This window comes from Hordeum vulgare, chromosome 4H (genome assembly GCF_904849725.1).
Source record: "Hordeum vulgare subsp. vulgare chromosome 4H, MorexV3_pseudomolecules_assembly, whole genome shotgun sequence".
Taxonomy (NCBI): Eukaryota; Viridiplantae; Streptophyta; class Magnoliopsida; order Poales; family Poaceae; genus Hordeum; species Hordeum vulgare.
Window position 1 is genome coordinate 129,566,803 of NC_058521.1, and position 10,923 is coordinate 129,577,725.

The window sequence follows — 10,923 nt, forward strand, 5'->3', positions numbered from 1 at the left end:
ATTGATACCTTGGTTCTCAAAACTGAGGGAAATACTTACTGCTACTGTGCTGCATCACCCTTTCCTCTTCAAGGGAAAAACCAACGCAAGCTCAAGAGGTAGCAAGAAGAATTTGTAACGTCCCCAACGTATCTACCGTTGCTTTGCTCCCCCTTTGCCCGCTTGACCCGTTGCTACGACCAGATGATGGAGCCCAGGAGATGGAGTATCCCGCTGACGATGACTGCTACCCCGACGGTGCCTACTACTACGTGGAGGCCGCTGAAGACCACGAGTAGTTAGGAGGTTCCCAAGCAGGAGACCTCGCCTCGTTCGACCGTGTATCTTTTGTGCTAGCTTTCTCTAAGGCACCCCATGTTTAATGTGTGTACTCAGATATTGTTGCTTCCGCTGACATGTGTGTTTATCGAGCTTCCGTATTCTAGCCCTCAAGGCCCTAGCTTGTAATATGAAGCTTGTATGTTTTATTTGTGTCTAGAGTTGTGTTGTGATATCTTCCCGTGAGTCCTTGAGTTTGATCATACGCATTTGCGTGTATGATTAGCGTATGATTAAATCGAGGGCGTCACACTTAGCATACTCTTTCCTGATAGTCTTCTTCATAGGAGCTTTCTCTTTTCAGTTTCTGAGGTGCTAAAGTTTCCTGTGGCACAAAATCTGAGTCGTGTTCATCTGATTTAAGCTTCTTTCTCTGTCTCGTGACTGCTTTGGGCAAGCCATGGGAGTTGTAAGAACCAGGGTCACAGTCTATCTTCTCACGTGTTGTGCGTGAGTCCATATCAACATTATTTTCTCTGAATTCATTCTGGCTATCCTTAGATCCTGACATTCGTGCAGAGAAGCAACAACACACCAGCAAACCAGCAAACATCAACCATGTGAAATAGATATAGAAGAGCGGAAGGGTTGAGGATCACAAAACACAGATTTTTTTTCAAAATTTGAATTCAAAAACTCTGGGTGTGATCTACTGCAGAATGAATGTTGGTAGCACCGAGTTGAGTTTTTCGGAGTCACCGATACTGAGCACTTGCTAATGAAAAACTTGGACGGTCTTTTCGGTGTAAACGAAAAGAGCTACTCGGTCTCATCGAAGCGGTTCTCGGAAACCCTAATACATAAATTGGTGGAACCGATTTTTCCAACTCTATGTCACCGAGATGCATGTTGCGGGAAATCATATACAAGATTCCTTCATTCTCTAATCTATGGAGTTTTCTTATGGTATAGGAAGATTGCATACTATGTATTGTGGATGGGAAAAACCTAATACGTGAGATTTAGATTAAGGAGCGCAAGAGCATTCGAGTTCATACCCTAATTTGGTGATTAACCCGCTAGACGACGATGGTGGTGGGGATTCCGTCGGCGGCGGCGAATCCCAATGGCGGAGGCGCTCGGGGATGCAAAGGAGATGACCAGGGGTCCTTGTGATGGCAGCTTAGTGTTGGGGACAAAATGTTTGAGGAGTAATTTCAAAATGTCAGATCCGCCAGGATATATACCCGTCATTGTCGGTGTCTCCGGGATGACAAAATCGGTGTCACCAAGTTCTTCTGCTGTCAGCTGACAGGGAAACTCGGTGTAACCGAGTTAGTGATTTCGGTGGTACCGAGATGGAAAATCCAGACCAACTTTGGGAATTCAGTGGAACCGATATTGTGGGGTTTGTTGCACCGAGATTCAAAAAAAGGTTTTGGAGTGCAACCTTTGTCGATACGGAACTCCGAGTGCTCCTTCACACAAAGGGATCGAGAAGTGCTTGTTCATGTTTTGTGATGAAGCATGAATAGAACTTGAGATGAGAAAGCATAGATAACTAGAAGAGGGTCCTAGACATTCTTGTCCACCCAATTGGCAAAAGATTAATCAAGAGCCAAATAACAACAATTGGATGTCGTCAAATGAGAAAAAATATGCATACCAACATGTTCACACAATAAGATGATAGATAAAACATGGTGAACATGCACAAACATTCTAGCGTCTATCAAGCACTTTGGCGATGACAAAGTCATCTATATATATGAGTATATTGACTTAGGAGCCAAGTAAGAATACTTGATCATAGGTCATACTCATCGATTAAGCACAAGTGGGGTTACCACTTTTACATAAAGCATTAATGTGTCCATATCCTTAGGATATGCTTATACTCAAGATTTAGAGTAAAGCTCTCCCTTGATATGGCATCCCCCTAAGAGGGACAAACTAACCTTGGGTTTTATCGTAGAAGACTTCAAGTAGGTGAAGTAGTGGTGGATCCTCAATGTTGATGAAGATCATCTTGAGTTGGGAGAAATCCTTGTTGTTTCTTACTCTTATCACCTACATGGGTTAGTCCCAAAGAACAAGGAACCTATGCAAGAACATCTATGGACATGGAGTGAAATACGCATGGGATTATGTCCAAAGATACATTAATTACCTTGTCCCTTGCTCACCTTTGAGGGAATGTGTGACTCCTTGAACTAATGCATATGGTTGAGGTTGATTGCATATAATTCTTGCCAAAATGAATAAGAGTGAATTTCATTGGCGGAGTGACCCCTCAAGAGCTTTCTAGTTCATCCTCTTGGGGATCCACATAGACTTGATGGGGATCCTTGGAGTTGTGTTAGCACTAGATGAGGTAGTGCTAGAAGTGTTCTTGGGAATCCACTTGACCTTGACTTGGGGTTCCTCTTCAAATAAGTCAAACTCCTCTTGAAGCTTTCCTTTGCCCTTGTAGTCTTCTAGTAGAAGGCCATCTTGTGAACTTGTTCCCTTGGGAGGAGTAGGATCATACTTATCCTCTTGAGGAACAAACTTGGGAATGGAATATGGACCTTCTTCCCAAACATCTCCGTTGACGTTGAAGTAGCCAACACCTCGCTTCTTCTGATGTCATCATTGCTCGCGCACAATTTCCTCAAATTGCTTAATTCCAGCAAGACTTTTGAAGACACCTCTCTCTATATATATAATTCCTTTCAACAAATCGTTTTCTTGCTCAAGTGTAACTTGGCTAAGAGAATCATTAGTGGAATCATGAGAGCTACTAGCAACAATATAATTAGATTTAGCTTTATCATTGTTGTTACTAGATGAAGAAACTTTCTTGCCTTTGTTACTAGTGTTCTTAGGTTTAACTTGAGGAACAAAAGTAGACAAGAGTAGTCGGTTGGCCAGATAAGAAGAACTCTTGTTTCGAAGATCATCATTTATTTCTTTTAGGAGCTCATGCTCTTGCTCCAAGTTAAGCTTCCCAAAGTGTAGCTTCTCATGAGTTCTTGCAAGCTCTCTATGATATTCTAGAGTAGTTTCATGAGCTAACTTAAGAGTGTTCAATTCTTTAGTTAGTCATTTAATCTCTTTCTTATCATCGTCGTTCGACTTCTATTGACTAGCATGATAATTAGCAAGTTCATTTTCAGTGCAATCACTAATTTTATCAAAGAGTGAGTCATCTTCTCCTAACAAGGCATCCTCATCACTATCAAAATCAAGATAGTCGGGGTGTGATACCTTGGGGCCTTTAGCCATGAAGCAGTTTTCGAACCCCTCATTTGGTGAATCAAATAAGTCGAATGAGTTGGAGAAAACGAGTGCAATGCTGGCAACACCATAATCTTGACTATAGTTGGAGTCGGAGTGATAGCTTCTTTCGGATTAGTTATGAGACTCAGAGCCAGAAACCCATTCACCAACATGAGCTTGATGTCTTCTACTAGAGCTGCTCTTGGTGTATTTGTCCTTCTTCTCCGATTCCTTGCCTCTCCGTGAGTGTCTTCATTCACAACGATCTTCTTTACTCCTTCTCTATTTGCGAGGTGACTCATCCCTTGAGCTTCGTCTTCCAGGTGACTCTTCTCTTTATTTGTAGGGAGCCGAGCACTCATTGGAGTAGTGTCCGGGCTTTCCACGGTTGTAGTAGTTTCAGTCACGACTAGATGAACGCTTCTCATCATATCTTGAGCTTGAGCTTCTCTCTTTGCCTCTACTCTTGTAGAACTTGTTGAATTTTCTAACCATGAGGGTTATCTCTTCAGCAGTGACAAGATTGTCCTTTGAAGTAGCGGGAGCATCGCTAGAAGCTTTGTAAGCACCACTTGACTTGTTGTGCAGCTCATCTTTGTCTTTGAGTGACATCTCATAAGCAACAATCCTACCAATGACTTCAGTTGGCTTGAGATCTTTGTAGTTTGGCATCATTTGGATCAATGTGCACACGGTGTCATACTTTCCATCAAGAGCTCTAAGTATCTTCTTGATGATGAATTTGTTGGTCATCTCTTTGATTCCCAAGCCGACGATCTCATTTGTGATGAGAGCTAGCCTAGAGTACATTTCAATGACTCCTTCATCTTGAACTTGTCAAGCTGACTTTGAAGCACATCCAACTTAGATTCTCTCACGGAATCAGTACCTTCGTGCATATCGATCAAAGTATCCCAAATTTATTTTGCATTCTCAAGGCGGCTAATTTTTTTTTTGAATTCTTTGGGGCATAGACTGTTGAAGTTCTGCCGCTGTCGCATCACGATCCAGTTCACGCCCTTCTCCAAAGAAATCATCTTGCACACCAACACAAATAACATCCCATACAGAAGGATTAAAACCAATAATATGCACTTTCATCTTATGCTTCCAACTAGCCAAATTAGTGCCATCGAAGTATGGACCTCTATGGTGATAACTTCCCTCACTAGATGCCATACTCTCCTAGGTTGTGAAACCAATGCAATGGACACGAAAGCTCTGATACCACTTGTAGGATCAAAAGTATGTCTAGAGGGGGTGATTAGACTACTTGACAAGATAAACACTTAGCCTTTTCCCAATTTTATTTGAGGGCCAGTTTTGGCAGTTATGGCAAGTCAAGTATACCCTACACATGAAGTTCTAAGAGTATAGCAGCGGAATGTAAAACATGCAAGTTTAAACTCCACAACACGAAGCAGTAGGCTCCCAAGTGACACCTAACCAATCTAGGAGGCACCACCCTCCAAAAGGTAATAGATGTGGTAGAACGATGAAATCCTTGATCTTGTGCTTCTAAAGATAGTCTCCTCAACACACAATCACTCTCTCACAGAATAGGCATGGGTAGGAGAGATTGATTTGGTGGAAAGCAGCTTGGGGAGTTTAGAGATCAAGTTTCAAATGGTTCGATTGGAATATCTTGATCTCAACACATGAGTAGGTGGCTCTCTCTCTAAAAAATGGATCTGGCAATGAAGTGTGTGTTCTAACTTCTAAGTGCTTCTCCCATGAATGAGAGATGGGTGGAGGGGTATATATAGGCAGCACCCAAAATCCAACAATTAGAGCTAAAGTAGCCAACTCGATGACACCGAAGTCATGAACTCGGGGGTACCGATTTGCACTAAAGAAAGGAACTTTTGAATCTCGGTGGAACCGATATACACAACTCAGTGGCACCTAAAAGGTGGCCAACGGTTAGATGACACAACTTGGTTTCACCGATACCCAAACTCGGAAATTCTGATTTTGTGTACCAAGGCTACACAAAGTTGGTCACCTAAACTCGGTAGCACCGACACGGTTTCAGTTGCACCAATTTGGTGGCTTTGGCTAGGGTTCTGTCTGAGATGAAAATCAGTAGTGTCGAATTGGGAAAGTTGGTGGCACCGATTTTGTGTATGTGGCTTTGGACAGAATGATTATGTGGGAAAATGATTGAGTATGTTTGGTGGCTATCTCTGAGCATTTTGAGCAACCAGTTCATTTTAATACCTCACTCCCTTTTAATACTATTGGCTTTCCTATGGACTCAAAAGTGATTTCTCACAAATATAAAATGATGAGTCTCCTAGCTTGAAGCTTGAGCCAATCTTATTCCTTTTTTGCATCAAGGGGCATCTCCACATAAGCCTTTAGCCAATGCATCTTTTGAACTTTTCTGTAATATACATGGATAAACATATTAGTCCAATGATGCATATGTTGTGACCAATTATCAAAACCACCCTTGGGAGCAGTTTTTCTTTCACAAGCAGATGAAATAGCACAAGGCTTGTAAATTTTACCGAGTGAGCCAAATTCACGACATCACATCACATAAAGCATTGACAGTTCAAACTATGAAAAAAAATCATATTGCTAATGACATCTCCTCTTCTCCTCCTCCTCCTCTTCTTCTTCTTATTTCCTTCTCCTCTTCTTATTATGCTCCTCTTCTTCTACTTCTTCTTCTTCTTCTTCTTCCTTCTTTTCCTTTTTTCCTCTTCTTTCTTCTCCTCTTCTCCTCCTCCACTTCTTCTTCTCCTCATCCTCCTCCTCATCCTCTTCTTCTTCTTCCTTCTTGTACTTATTCTTCTTTTCTTCTTCCTCTTTTTCATATTTTTTCTACTTATTTTAATTATGACTAATTAACTAAAACCTATCACTAATCTAATATAATATAATCTAAAACTGAACCTGGCACTAAACTATATATAAAGTCTAATCTAAGAATTAAACAGCAAAAAAAAGAAAAACGGAAGAAAAAAAATGTGCGTGTGGGTGGTGTGGCGCGAGAGCAGTAGGGTGCGGAGGTCGGGGCAGTGGTGGTCGGGGCGGTGGGGCGCCGGGGTGGTAGGGGGTGGGGGTGCTGGGGCGGCCCGAGCGCCAGGGCACCGGGGCTGGCGAGGTGGTGCAGGCGGGGCAGGGGAGCCGGTGGTGGGAGGGGTGGTCGCGGGGAGGATGGACGATGGAGGGGGGAGGTACGGTGAGGAGTGGCCAACCGTGGGGATCTGCGATGGTGGTGGAGGAGAAGGGGATTTGCGGTGGTGGTGAGGGAGAGGCCATGCGCGCGGTGTGTGGGTAGAGAGAGAGAGGGGAGAGAGAGGGGTGGGGATGGGGGGGACAGTCGTTAGAGGAACTACCCTCTTTGCCGTCCGCTAGCGGATGAAAAAGGATGTCGTCCTCTTTGCGTCTGCGTGCATGTTCTTTGCCATCAGCCGATGGACGGGAAAGAAGAGGCTGATGGCAAACATAATCTTTGCCATCACATAGTTCTTTGTCATCTGCCTTTCGGGTCTTTGTCGTCCGCTGGCTAACGGCAAAGAACTGGCTGATGGCAAACATAAACTTTGTCATCAACCAATTCTTTGTCGTTCATTTTCTGGAAGCTGGTGGCAAAGACCTTCTTTATCGTCCGCTAGCAGACGGGAAAGAAGTGGGTGATGGCAAATCCTTTAATTCCAGTAGTGAAGGTTTATCTTGATCATCCGTTTATGTTAGATCACCAGTTCATGGAAGAACCTAAACCCCGCAGAACATCCGTTACAGCTTAGTATACAGCGAGAAGCCTCTCGATATTATTGTGTTGCATGCACCTTCATTGTTTAATTTTTATGACACGCACGGATACGCCATCATGCTGGAGGACATAATTTCTTACCAGAACAAGTTGGCTGCGGCAGAGGCCGAGGCCTAAGCATGGGATACTCAGGTGCCCCAGCAACAATACTTTCCTAGACCTGATGGCTACTATCAATGGTGATCACCAAGCTAGGCAAAAGCCAAAGCTTGGGGGAGTACGTATTTCTCACCGACATTACATCCATGTTCACACACTTCATACAAATTATCAGTGTTCATCCTCATCCATTTTATATCCATGTTAGTTTTATTTTTCTGCTTCTTCTTGTGTGTTTGAAAAACTTCAGAAAACCCGAAAATATTTCTCGCTTCTTTTTGGCTTCTCTTTATCGTTTAATTAGTTTTATTATTAAAATGAAAACCCAAAAAAATTTGCTTTACTTGTTGGGAGCTTTCTCATGTAAATAATTTTTCTTATTTTTATTTTTTCCATTGTCTATTTGCTTTCTCAGAGAAAAATCAAAAACTCCAAAAATATTTCAGGGTGTTCCTCTGAATTTCTTTTCTTTTCTTTGAGCCGTCAAAAGTAGAAGACCACGATGAAAATGTTGAGTGGCTCTCATATGCATTAATGATGATCTAACCAGGATCCAATCTTACCATGTCTTCCCCTTTGCAAAAATACCTTACAGATTCCAGCTTAGTCCACATCACACCTGCACTATTATTGTTATCACATCGCTCGGTCGTGCAAGTGAAAGGCAATAATGACGATATTTGACGAAGTGATCGTGGCAAAGGAAAATGGTATGAACTCTTCTTGTTTTCCTTTTTGTAAATATGTTTAGCTCATTCGATCTTGGTTAAGTATATCATGAGTGAACATGTTTATGATGACAATTAGAGATTTTAGTTTCTCATGCCATGCTTAAATAGCTAGGAGTTTATAATGATTTATCTTGTGTGACAACATTCATTAAATTAGTTATGATGTGGTATGGTAGTAAGGTATTTCCCTCTAAGTAGTTCGAGCGGCTTGACTTGGCCCATGTGCAAACATGTAGTTGATTCAAAACCAATGCATCCTTCACAATGTGTAAATTCAGAGTGTTCATATCCTACTCATGCTAATGTCCAATGTTAATTATTCACAATTCATGCTTATGACTGTTTTGCTCTCTACCTGGTCGCTTCCCAATCTATTGCTAGCCTTCACGCGTACTAAGAGGGAATGCTGCTTGTGCATCCAAATTCCTAAACCAAAGTTGTTCCACATTAATCTACCATACCTACCTATATACGGTATTACCCTATAGTTCCAAGTAAATTTGCATGTGCCACCTCTAATATTCAAAGAAGCGCCTATTTTGTGCACTCGTACTGCTCATGTACCGACGGGGCGGTCGGTGTCTTCCATGCTAAGTGAGTTATCTCAAGACGGACATTTATTCGCCGTCATTGCACGGGAGAGGTTGGTAAAAATGATGTCGAGTCATGCATAATCAAAATTAAATTAAACAGAATTCCTTGGGGCAGTATATATGTTGGAGGGCATCCGTGAATTTGGCTAGCCATGGTTTGTGTATGGATGGTGGAAAGGAGTAAACTTTACAATTCTGTTTGGAAACCGTTAATAATGAGGTTAGCATGGAAGATATTGAAAACCTTTGCTGTAAAGTTGACAGGAAAAGTGCACCACCAAAAATTACAATTTCAATTCTGTTTAAAACTTGAGCTCTCACACCTCTGCAAATCAATGCTTCCCTCTGCGAAGGGCCCTTCGATTTACCTTTATCTTGTTCTTGAGTCATCATCTTCTTACTAGAAGCACTAGACATGAGAGCATTATTGACATTCTTATGCATTCAGTCTAGATAATGTTGAATATGAGCATGACTCGATATCTTCTACCCTAAATTATAGTGTTTAATCGCTGCTTGAATCTCAGAGGTGATCTGCATTTATGTTTTGCGGTCTCAAAAGAGCTAGCAAAATACCATGTCATCATATTATATTGTGATCGTTTTGCCAAATTGTTGGCATGTTAGATATCTTATTATTGCTTACTAGTTGGTTATGTATTGCCATGAGTAAATGTGACGTTTAGTTATTATCATGGATATGGTTATTTATGATTTATGTTGAAAACCTAAACACTAGCTAGGTCTATATATGGAAAAAGAGTTTGTAGAAGTTTTCTTTATCACTTTCAGTTTATCAACTAAATTGCTTGAGGATAAGCAGTGTGTTAAGCTTGGGGGAGTTGATATGTCTCCAATGTATATACTTTTCCAAACACTTTTGCTCTTGTTTTGCACTCTAATATGCATGATTTGAGTGAAACTAACCCGGACTGGCGTTGTTTTTAGCAGAACTGCCTTGTGTTATTTTGTGGAGAAATAAAAATTATTGGAATTGGGCGAAACTTTTTTTGAATTTTTTATTGGATTTATAATGAATGTTCAAGCAAAGACCCACCAAAGGGGGCTACCTGTGGCCCACGAGGCAACACGACGCGCCCACCCCCCTAGGCGAGCCCTATTGTGTGGTGGGGCCCAAGAGCCTCCGCCGACCCTATTTATAGTCCTATAAATTCACATATTTGGAGAAAAAAATCAAAGAGAAGTTTCATCATGATCTACGAGACGGGGTCGCCACAACCTCATGTTCTTCCTCTGGAGGGCTGATCTCAAGCATGTTTTTGGCTCTGGAGAGGGGGATTCGTCGCTGTCGTCATCACCAACCCATCTCCATCAACAATTCCATGATGCTCACGACCGGGAGTGATTAATTCCTTTGTAGGCTCGGTGGTCGGTGATAGGGTTTGGATGACATTGATTATGGAATCGAGTTAAGTGATATGGCTTGATCCTGAGTATCCATTATGTTCTGATATTGATGTTGTTGTGACTTTCCTATGCTTAATGCTTGTCACTAGGTCCCGAGTGTCATGATTTAAGACCTAAACTTATTGTGTTCTCTCTGAATATGAAAAGTTTTTAGATAGTATCTTGCAAGTTGTATGCACCTATTATGTGTCTTGATCCGCATACCCTAAGGTGACAATAATTCGGATTATATCCGGTGATTGTCGTAGTTTGAGGAGTTCATGTACTCACCATGTGTTAATACTTTGTTTCAGATCTCTATTAATAGGAGGCCTTAATATCCCTTAGTTTCCAATAGGACCCCGCTGCCATGGGAGGGTAGGACAAAATATGTCATGCAAGTTCTTATTGCAAGCACGTATGACTATATATGGAATACATGCCTACATTATATTGATGAATTGAAGCTAGTTCTCTGTCTCTCTACTGTTTAACTATTACATAATTGATGTCATCCATATATTTCCATCGTTGATCCATGTGCCTACACTTTACATATATCGAGTCTTGCTAAGTTACTACCACTGCTCTCACTGTCACTGTTGTTACTATTGTTGCTCTCACTATCACTACTGCTACCAAGTTGTTGTTATTACTATCATTGCTACTACTATTTGTTGTGCTACTAAACCATTGCTGCAGAGAGATATCGCAGGTGTGGTTGGATTGACAACTCAACTATCAAGGCCTACAAATATTCTTTGGCTCCCCTTGTGTCAAATCAATA